This window comes from Hyla sarda, unplaced genomic scaffold (assembly GCF_029499605.1).
Source record: "Hyla sarda isolate aHylSar1 unplaced genomic scaffold, aHylSar1.hap1 scaffold_531, whole genome shotgun sequence".
Taxonomy (NCBI): Eukaryota; Metazoa; Chordata; class Amphibia; order Anura; family Hylidae; genus Hyla; species Hyla sarda.
In genome coordinates, this window is record NW_026610542.1 from 176,572 (window position 1) to 187,086 (window position 10,515).

Sequence of the window (10,515 nt, forward strand, 5' to 3'; positions counted from 1 at the left end):
AAAATGCTCTAGAAGCTAAAGTCGCAGAAATGTCACACATATTTGGCCTGCAACTTTCTGTGCGACAAATTCAGACAGGAAAAATCAGTATAAATCCTTAGAAAATTATCCCCCAGTGTCTCCATCTGCTGGCGGTATTGAATAAGCATTGCTGCACTGATGGGGTATGCATTAGACGAAAAAAAAGAAGAAAAAGAAGAATAATACGCCCAGAAAAGAGGCGAAAAGGAGAAAAACGTAAAAAAACGTGAAAAAAAAGTAAGAGGAAGAGAAGGGAAAAAAAGGTGGAAATGGGTTTAAAAGTGATTTCGGCGGAGAAATATATATATATATATATATATATATATATATATACGCGCACACACACACATATATATAAACGTATTCTCCGTTGAGATATTGCAGCCGCTGCTGTGTCCAGGCCCAGGAGCCTTAGCACTGTGCTGTGATGTCACTCAATACCACTGACATCACTAGGTGTAAACAACATCTCTCCTTTGCTGTGTATGTGACTATGGAGCTGTTTGGTGATGTCGTCTATTATGGCCTTCATAGAAGCAACAGGAGATTGTTGCATCCATCTAGAACCCTCAGAACTACAGTGCTATGATGTCACTCACTTCCACAGGCCTTGCAGAGTGTAAACAACAACAACCCAGCTTTGTTGTGTATGTAACCATAGGGATTTGTGATGTCACCTAGAACCTTCACAGCAGCGACAGCTTTATGAGGAGCATCAGCACTGCTCTGCCTGAGCAGAACCATCACCGCCATAGGTTGTCAAATAACCCGGGTTTAACCCACACAGGTAAGTCCAATGGGGTGCAGGCATGTCCTCTATGCTTACAGCTTCCCGTGGGTGTTGGTTTGATACCGTTTGGGGACAGCCAAGGAGGCATCTGCAGGCAACAAAGGTAGGTGTGTGCTTGTGTGTGTGTTTCCTATGCAGATCCTAAGCCCAGTGTCACATGCAAGTAGGAGGAGTAAGAAGGGTTCCTGGCAAATCCGGGTTATGGATTGCATTTAAAAAGGCCCCGTGGGAGTGCAATGGGCCCCTGTCTTGCTGCTTAGCAATAATGGTATGGGTTTAGGTTCTGCTGTGTGTACTGGTGGTTGACTGCCCCCCAGCCCAGAGTGTGCATGGAAAATTGTCTGGCAGCCTCCCTGACAGCAAGCAGTGATAGTGCCCATGAAGGGGACCTTGTTGGGCCCGCCCCTTTCACGGTTATCGCTTCTCGGCCTTTTGGCTAAGATCAAGTGTAGTATCTGTTCTTATCAGTTTAATATCTGATACGTCCCCTATCTGGGGACCATATATTAAATGGATTTTTGAGAACGGGGGCCGATTTCGAAGCTTGCTTCCGTCGCCCTATGCATTGACCCGATATGGCAGTATCTTCGGGTACAGTGCACCACCCCCTTACAGGGTTAAAAAGAAAGATTCCTACTTTCATTGCTACCTGCTTGCTGGCTAGCCAGCTAGCCAGCCCTGTGGGCCTTGCTGCTGCTGCAGCCAAAAAACAAAAGGTGGTGCTGCTGCTGCTGCTTCTGCTGCTTCTGCTTGTGTCTGGCCACTGTTGGAGCGTCCAGGCACAGGACTTCTGCTGCTGCTGACTAAATGGCCTCCTTAATTGGATCATTTGAGTAGCCAGCACACCTGTGCAGGTAGGGCATGACATGATAGGCAGCTGCCTTGATAGCGGGTGGGTGCTGAATGTTCCTAATTGACAAAATAAGATTAATGCTTATGAAGAAATATAAAATCTCATCCCTTCCCCAATATCGCGCCACACCCCTACCCCTTAATTCCCTGGTTGAACTTGATGGACATATGTCTTTTTTCGACCGTACTAACTATGTAACTATGTAACATAACATGGGGGGGGGGTCTCCTGGCTGTTCACACAGGTGTGTCATTGCTGTACATTGACCATGCATTGCTTCTGTGGTATTGCAAAGGCAAAGACAAATGCTTCCAGCCATCCATTGCACTAATGGATTGGTCATCAGCTGGCTGTCTATGTCCCGCATCAATATAGACCAAAGTACAGAGGGTTAGGCTATGCTATTGTGCACCTACCTGATGCATCAGAAGGTGCGAGGCCCTTGCTAAATTCTGTGCACAGACTTTGAGATCTATACTTTAGACTGTATCTAAACCTGCTCCAACATGGACTGACATTCTGGCCTACTTTCAGCCGATGCGACTTGTCTGTCGCTGAACAGTCGCTTTTTATGTATTCAGCACCTATGTATAATGTTGTAAAAATGCTCTAGAAGCTAAAGTCGCAGAAATGTCACACATATTTGGCCTGCAACTTTCTGTGCGACAAATTCAGACAGGAAAAATCAGTATAAATCCTTAGAAAATTATCCCCCAGTGTCTCCATCTGCTGGCGGTATTGAATAAGCATTGCTGCACTGATGGGGTATGCATTAGACGAAAAAAAAGAAGAAAAAGAAGAATAATACGCCCAGAAAAGAGGCGAAAAGGAGAAAAACGTAAAAAAACGTGAAAAAAAAGTAAGAGGAAGAGAAGGGAAAAAAAGGTGGAAATGGGTTTAAAAGTGATTTCGGCGGAGAAATATATATATATATATATATATATATATATATATATATATATATATATATACGCGCACACACACACATATATATAAACGTATTCTCCGTTGAGATATTGCAGCCGCTGCTGTGTCCAGGCCCAGGAGCCTTAGCACTGTGCTGTGATGTCACTCAATACCACTGACATCACTAGGTGTAAACAACATCTCTCCTTTGCTGTGTATGTGACTATGGAGCTGTTTGGTGATGTCGTCTATTATGGCCTTCATAGAAGCAACAGGAGATTGTTGCATCCATCTAGAACCCTCAGAACTACAGTGCTATGATGTCACTCACTTCCACAGGCCTTGCAGAGTGTAAACAACAACAACCCAGCTTTGTTGTGTATGTAACCATAGGGATTTGTGATGTCACCTAGAACCTTCACAGCAGCGACAGCTTTATGAGGAGCATCAGCACTGCTCTGCCTGAGCAGAACCATCACCGCCATAGGTTGTCAAATAACCCGGGTTTAACCCACACAGGTAAGTCCAATGGGGTGCAGGCATGTCCTCTATGCTTACAGCTTCCCGTGGGTGTTGGTTTGATACCGTTTGGGGACAGCCAAGGAGGCATCTGCAGGCAACAAAGGTAGGTGTGTGCTTGTGTGTGTGTTTCCTATGCAGATCCTAAGCCCAGTGTCACATGCAAGTAGGAGGAGTAAGAAGGGTTCCTGGCAAATCCGGGTTATGGATTGCATTTAAAAAGGCCCCGTGGGAGTGCAATGGGCCCCTGTCTTGCTGCTTAGCAATAATGGTATGGGTTTAGGTTCTGCTGTGTGTACTGGTGGTTGACTGCCCCCCAGCCCAGAGTGTGCATGGAAAATTGTCTGGCAGCCTCCCTGACAGCAAGCAGTGATAGTGCCCATGAAGGGGACCTTGTTGGGCCCGCCCCTTTCACGGTTATCGCTTCTCGGCCTTTTGGCTAAGATCAAGTGTAGTATCTGTTCTTATCAGTTTAATATCTGATACGTCCCCTATCTGGGGACCATATATTAAATGGATTTTTGAGAACGGGGGCCGATTTCGAAGCTTGCTTCCGTCGCCCTATGCATTGACCCGATATGGCAGTATCTTCGGGTACAGTGCACCACCCCCTTACAGGGTTAAAAAGAAAGATTCCTACTTTCATTGCTACCTGCTTGCTGGCTAGCCAGCTAGCCAGCCCTGTGGGCCTTGCTGCTGCTGCAGCCAAAAAACAAAAGGTGGTGCTGCTGCTGCTGCTTCTGCTGCTTCTGCTTCTGCTTGTGTCTGGCCGCTGTTGGAGCGTCCAGGCACAGGACTTCTGCTGCTGCTGACTAAATGGCCTCCTTAATTGGATCATTTGAGTAGCCAGCACACCTGTGCAGGTAGGGCATGACATGATAGGCAGCTGCCTTGATAGCGGGTGGGTGCTGAATGTTCCTAATTGACAAAATAAGATTAATGCTTATGAAGAAATATAAAATCTCATCCCTTCCCCAATATCGCGCCACACCCCTACCCCTTAATTCCCTGGTTGAACTTGATGGACATATGTCTTTTTTCGACCGTACTAACTATGTAACTATGTAACATAACATGGGGGGGGGTCTCCTGGCTGTTCACACAGGTGTGTCATTGCTGTACATTGACCATGCATTGCTTCTGTGGTATTGCAAAGGCAAAGACAAATGCTTCCAGCCATCCATTGCACTAATGGATTGGTCATCAGCTGGCTGTCTATGTCCCGCATCAATATAGACCAAAGTACAGAGGGTTAGGCTATGCTATTGTGCACCTACCTGATGCATCAGAAGGTGCGAGGCCCTTGCTAAATTCTGTGCACAGACTTTAAGATCTATACTTTAGACTGTATCTAAACCTGCTCCAACATGGACTGACATTCTGGCCTACTTTCAGCCGATGCGACTTGTCTGTCGCTGAACAGTCGCTTTTTATGTATTCAGCACCTATGTATAATGTTGTAAAAATGCTCTAGAAGCTAAAGTCGCAGAAATGTCACACATATTTGGCCTGCAACTTTCTGTGCGACAAATTCAGACAGGAAAAATCAGTATAAATCCTTAGAAAATTATCCCCCAGTGTCTCCATCTGCTGGCGGTATTGAATAAGCATTGCTGCACTGATGGGGTATGCATTAGACGAAAAAAAAGAAGAAAAAGAAGAATAATACGCCCAGAAAAGAGGCGAAAAGGAGAAAAACGTAAAAAAACGTGAAAAAAAAGTAAGAGGAAGAGAAGGGAAAAAAAGGTGGAAATGGGTTTAAAAGTGATTTCGGCGGAGAAATATATATATATATATATATATATATATATATATACGCGCACACACACACATATATATAAACGTATTCTCCGTTGAGATATTGCAGCCGCTGCTGTGTCCAGGCCCAGGAGCCTTAGCACTGTGCTGTGATGTCACTCAATACCACTGACATCACTAGGTGTAAACAACATCTCTCCTTTGCTGTGTATGTGACTATGGAGCTGTTTGGTGATGTCGTCTATTATGGCCTTCATAGAAGCAACAGGAGATTGTTGCATCCATCTAGAACCCTCAGAACTACAGTGCTATGATGTCACTCACTTCCACAGGCCTTGCAGAGTGTAAACAACAACAACCCAGCTTTGTTGTGTATGTAACCATAGGGATTTGTGATGTCACCTAGAACCTTCACAGCAGCGACAGCTTTATGAGGAGCATCAGCACTGCTCTGCCTGAGCAGAACCATCACCGCCATAGGTTGTCAAATAACCCGGGTTTAACCCACACAGGTAAGTCCAATGGGGTGCAGGCATGTCCTCTATGCTTACAGCTTCCCGTGGGTGTTGGTTTGATACCGTTTGGGGACAGCCAAGGAGGCATCTGCAGGCAACAAAGGTAGGTGTGTGCTTGTGTGTGTGTTTCCTATGCAGATCCTAAGCCCAGTGTCACATGCAAGTAGGAGGAGTAAGAAGGGTTCCTGGCAAATCCGGGTTATGGATTGCATTTAAAAAGGCCCCGTGGGAGTGCAATGGGCCCCTGTCTTGCTGCTTAGCAATAATGGTATGGGTTTAGGTTCTGCTGTGTGTACTGGTGGTTGACTGCCCCCCAGCCCAGAGTGTGCATGGAAAATTGTCTGGCAGCCTCCCTGACAGCAAGCAGTGATAGTGCCCATGAAGGGGACCTTGTTGGGCCCGCCCCTTTCACGGTTATCGCTTCTCGGCCTTTTGGCTAAGATCAAGTGTAGTATCTGTTCTTATCAGTTTAATATCTGATACGTCCCCTATCTGGGGACCATATATTAAATGGATTTTTGAGAACGGGGGCCGATTTCGAAGCTTGCTTCCGTCGCCCTATGCATTGACCCGATATGGCAGTATCTTCGGGTACAGTGCACCACCCCCTTACAGGGTTAAAAAGAAAGATTCCTACTTTCATTGCTACCTGCTTGCTGGCTAGCCAGCTAGCCAGCCCTGTGGGCCTTGCTGCTGCTGCAGCCAAAAAACAAAAGGTGGTGCTGCTGCTGCTGCTTCTGCTGCTTCTGCTTCTGCTTGTGTCTGGCCGCTGTTGGAGCGTCCAGGCACAGGACTTCTGCTGCTGCTGACTAAATGGCCTCCTTAATTGGATCATTTGAGTAGCCAGCACACCTGTGCAGGTAGGGCATGACATGATAGGCAGCTGCCTTGATAGCGGGTGGGTGCTGAATGTTCCTAATTGACAAAATAAGATTAATGCTTATGAAGAAATATAAAATCTCATCCCTTCCCCAATATCGCGCCACACCCCTACCCCTTAATTCCCTGGTTGAACTTGATGGACATATGTCTTTTTTCGACCGTACTAACTATGTAACTATGTAACATAACATGGGGGGGGGTCTCCTGGCTGTTCACACAGGTGTGTCATTGCTGTACATTGACCATGCATTGCTTCTGTGGTATTGCAAAGGCAAAGACAAATGCTTCCAGCCATCCATTGCACTAATGGATTGGTCATCAGCTGGCTGTCTATGTCCCGCATCAATATAGACCAAAGTACAGAGGGTTAGGCTATGCTATTGTGCACCTACCTGATGCATCAGAAGGTGCGAGGCCCTTGCTAAATTCTGTGCACAGACTTTAAGATCTATACTTTAGACTGTATCTAAACCTGCTCCAACATGGACTGACATTCTGGCCTACTTTCAGCCGATGCGACTTGTCTGTCGCTGAACAGTCGCTTTTTATGTATTCAGCACCTATGTATAATGTTGTAAAAATGCTCTAGAAGCTAAAGTCGCAGAAATGTCACACATATTTGGCCTGCAACTTTCTGTGCGACAAATTCAGACAGGAAAAATCAGTATAAATCCTTAGAAAATTATCCCCCAGTGTCTCCATCTGCTGGCGGTATTGAATAAGCATTGCTGCACTGATGGGGTATGCATTAGACGAAAAAAAAGAAGAAAAAGAAGAATAATACGCCCAGAAAAGAGGCGAAAAGGAGAAAAACGTAAAAAAACGTGAAAAAAAAGTAAGAGGAAGAGAAGGGAAAAAAAGGTGGAAATGGGTTTAAAAGTGATTTCGGCGGAGAAATATATATATATATATATATATATATATATATATACGCGCACACACACACATATATATAAACGTATTCTCCGTTGAGATATTGCAGCCGCTGCTGTGTCCAGGCCCAGGAGCCTTAGCACTGTGCTGTGATGTCACTCAATACCACTGACATCACTAGGTGTAAACAACATCTCTCCTTTGCTGTGTATGTGACTATGGAGCTGTTTGGTGATGTCGTCTATTATGGCCTTCATAGAAGCAACAGGAGATTGTTGCATCCATCTAGAACCCTCAGAACTACAGTGCTATGATGTCACTCACTTCCACAGGCCTTGCAGAGTGTAAACAACAACAACCCAGCTTTGTTGTGTATGTAACCATAGGGATTTGTGATGTCACCTAGAACCTTCACAGCAGCGACAGCTTTATGAGGAGCATCAGCACTGCTCTGCCTGAGCAGAACCATCACCGCCATAGGTTGTCAAATAACCCGGGTTTAACCCACACAGGTAAGTCCAATGGGGTGCAGGCATGTCCTCTATGCTTACAGCTTCCCGTGGGTGTTGGTTTGATACCGTTTGGGGACAGCCAAGGAGGCATCTGCAGGCAACAAAGGTAGGTGTGTGCTTGTGTGTGTGTTTCCTATGCAGATCCTAAGCCCAGTGTCACATGCAAGTAGGAGGAGTAAGAAGGGTTCCTGGCAAATCCGGGTTATGGATTGCATTTAAAAAGGCCCCGTGGGAGTGCAATGGGCCCCTGTCTTGCTGCTTAGCAATAATGGTATGGGTTTAGGTTCTGCTGTGTGTACTGGTGGTTGACTGCCCCCCAGCCCAGAGTGTGCATGGAAAATTGTCTGGCAGCCTCCCTGACAGCAAGCAGTGATAGTGCCCATGAAGGGGACCTTGTTGGGCCCGCCCCTTTCACGGTTATCGCTTCTCGGCCTTTTGGCTAAGATCAAGTGTAGTATCTGTTCTTATCAGTTTAATATCTGATACGTCCCCTATCTGGGGACCATATATTAAATGGATTTTTGAGAACGGGGGCCGATTTCGAAGCTTGCTTCCGTCGCCCTATGCATTGACCCGATATGGCAGTATCTTCGGGTACAGTGCACCACCCCCTTACAGGGTTAAAAAGAAAGATTCCTACTTTCATTGCTACCTGCTTGCTGGCTAGCCAGCTAGCCAGCCCTGTGGGCCTTGCTGCTGCTGCAGCCAAAAAACAAAAGGTGGTGCTGCTGCTGCTGCTTCTGCTGCTTCTGCTTGTGTCTGGCCGCTGTTGGAGCGTCCAGGCACAGGACTTCTGCTGCTGCTGACTAAATGGCCTCCTTAATTGGATCATTTGAGTAGCCAGCACACCTGTGCAGGTAGGGCATGACATGATAGGCAGCTGCCTTGATAGCGGGTGGGTGCTGAATGTTCCTAATTGACAAAATAAGATTAATGCTTATGAAGAAATATAAAATCTCATCCCTTCCCCAATATCGCGCCACACCCCTACCCCTTAATTCCCTGGTTGAACTTGATGGACATATGTCTTTTTTCGACCGTACTAACTATGTAACTATGTAACATAACATGGGGGGGGGGGTCTCCTGGCTGTTCACACAGGTGTGTCATTGCTGTACATTGACCATGCATTGCTTCTGTGGTATTGCAAAGGCAAAGACAAATGCTTCCAGCCATCCATTGCACTAATGGATTGGTCATCAGCTGGCTGTCTATGTCCCGCATCAATATAGACCAAAGTACAGAGGGTTAGGCTATGCTATTGTGCACCTACCTGATGCATCAGAAGGTGCGAGGCCCTTGCTAAATTCTGTGCACAGACTTTAAGATCTATACTTTAGACTGTATCTAAACCTGCTCCAACATGGACTGACATTCTGGCCTACTTTCAGCCGATGCGACTTGTCTGTCGCTGAACAGTCGCTTTTTATGTATTCAGCACCTATGTATAATGTTGTAAAAATGCTCTAGAAGCTAAAGTCGCAGAAATGTCACACATATTTGGCCTGCAACTTTCTGTGCGACAAATTCAGACAGGAAAAATCAGTATAAATCCTTAGAAAATTATCCCCCAGTGTCTCCATCTGCTGGCGGTATTGAATAAGCATTGCTGCACTGATGGGGTATGCATTAGACGAAAAAAAAGAAGAAAAAGAAGAATAATACGCCCAGAAAAGAGGCGAAAAGGAGAAAAACGTAAAAAAACGTGAAAAAAAAGTAAGAGGAAGAGAAGGGAAAAAAAGGTGGAAATGGGTTTAAAAGTGATTTCGGCGGAGAAATATATATATATATATATATATATATATATATATATATATATATACGCGCACACACACACATATATATAAACGTATTCTCCGTTGAGATATTGCAGCCGCTGCTGTGTCCAGGCCCAGGAGCCTTAGCACTGTGCTGTGATGTCACTCAATACCACTGACATCACTAGGTGTAAACAACATCTCTCCTTTGCTGTGTATGTGACTATGGAGCTGTTTGGTGATGTCGTCTATTATGGCCTTCATAGAAGCAACAGGAGATTGTTGCATCCATCTAGAACCCTCAGAACTACAGTGCTATGATGTCACTCACTTCCACAGGCCTTGCAGAGTGTAAACAACAACAACCCAGCTTTGTTGTGTATGTAACCATAGGGATTTGTGATGTCACCTAGAACCTTCACAGCAGCGACAGCTTTATGAGGAGCATCAGCACTGCTCTGCCTGAGCAGAACCATCACCGCCATAGGTTGTCAAATAACCCGGGTTTAACCCACACAGGTAAGTCCAATGGGGTGCAGGCATGTCCTCTATGCTTACAGCTTCCCGTGGGTGTTGGTTTGATACCGTTTGGGGACAGCCAAGGAGGCATCTGCAGGCAACAAAGGTAGGTGTGTGCTTGTGTGTGTGTTTCCTATGCAGATCCTAAGCCCAGTGTCACATGCAAGTAGGAGGAGTAAGAAGGGTTCCTGGCAAATCCGGGTTATGGATTGCATTTAAAAAGGCCCCGTGGGAGTGCAATGGGCCCCTGTCTTGCTGCTTAGCAATAATGGTATGGGTTTAGGTTCTGCTGTGTGTACTGGTGGTTGACTGCCCCCCAGCCCAGAGTGTGCATGGAAAATTGTCTGGCAGCCTCCCTGACAGCAAGCAGTGATAGTGCCCATGAAGGGGACCTTGTTGGGCCCGCCCCTTTCACGGTTATCGCTTCTCGGCCTTTTGGCTAAGATCAAGTGTAGTATCTGTTCTTATCAGTTTAATATCTGATACGTCCCCTATCTGGGGACCATATATTAAATGGATTTTTGAGAACGGGGGCCGATTTCGAAGCTTGCTTCCGTCGCCCTATGCATTGACCCGATATGGCAGTATCTTCGGGTACAGTGCACCACCC

At 46.0% G+C, this 10,515-nt stretch overlaps 5 non-coding genes across 5 annotated transcripts; all 5 read left to right on the forward strand.

Annotated features, from left to right (window-relative positions):
• Nucleotides 1-1,227: 1,227 nt before the first annotated feature.
• Nucleotides 1,228-1,418, forward strand: LOC130338838 (U2 spliceosomal RNA). Its single transcript, XR_008879311.1, has one exon. It is a non-coding gene; the product is annotated as a U2 spliceosomal RNA (small nuclear RNA).
• Nucleotides 1,419-3,508: 2,090 nt separating this feature from the next.
• On the forward strand, nucleotides 3,509-3,699 carry LOC130338839 (U2 spliceosomal RNA). Its single transcript, XR_008879312.1, has one exon. It is a non-coding gene; the product is annotated as a U2 spliceosomal RNA (small nuclear RNA).
• Nucleotides 3,700-5,778: 2,079 nt separating this feature from the next.
• LOC130338840 (U2 spliceosomal RNA) lies at nucleotides 5,779-5,969 on the forward strand. Its single transcript, XR_008879313.1, has one exon. It is a non-coding gene; the product is annotated as a U2 spliceosomal RNA (small nuclear RNA).
• A 2,079-nt stretch (nucleotides 5,970-8,048) lies between these two features.
• LOC130338841 (U2 spliceosomal RNA) lies at nucleotides 8,049-8,239 on the forward strand. The gene has a single exon (XR_008879314.1). It is a non-coding gene; the product is annotated as a U2 spliceosomal RNA (small nuclear RNA).
• Nucleotides 8,240-10,324: 2,085 nt separating this feature from the next.
• On the forward strand, nucleotides 10,325-10,515 carry LOC130338842 (U2 spliceosomal RNA). The gene has a single exon (XR_008879315.1). It is a non-coding gene; the product is annotated as a U2 spliceosomal RNA (small nuclear RNA).